Source organism: Oncorhynchus masou, chromosome 24, assembly GCF_036934945.1.
Source record: "Oncorhynchus masou masou isolate Uvic2021 chromosome 24, UVic_Omas_1.1, whole genome shotgun sequence".
Taxonomy (NCBI): domain Eukaryota; kingdom Metazoa; phylum Chordata; class Actinopteri; order Salmoniformes; family Salmonidae; genus Oncorhynchus; species Oncorhynchus masou.
The window spans coordinates 13323951-13324367 of NC_088235.1; positions in this window are offsets into that span (position 1 = coordinate 13323951).

Here is a 417-nt window from a genome sequence, read left to right on the forward strand (position 1 = left end):
TCCAGATGTTGTTACTGTAGATATTTAATTCTAGATGTTGTTACTGTAGATATTTAATTCCAGATGTTGTTACTGTAGATATTTAATTCTAGATGTTGTTACTGTAGATATTTAATTCTAGATCTTGATACTGTATATATTTAAAATCTAGATGTTGGTAATGTAGATATTTAATGCTAGATGTCGTTACTGTAGATATTTAAATCTAAATGTTGTTACTGTAGATATTTAAAATCTAGATGTTGCTACTATAGATATTTAAATATAGATGTTGTTACTGTAAATATTTAAAATTTAGATGTTGGTACTATAGATATTTAAATATAGATGTTGTTACTGTAGATATTTCATTCCAGATGTTGTTACTGTATATATTTAAACCTAGATGTTGTTACTGTAGATATTTAAATCTAGATG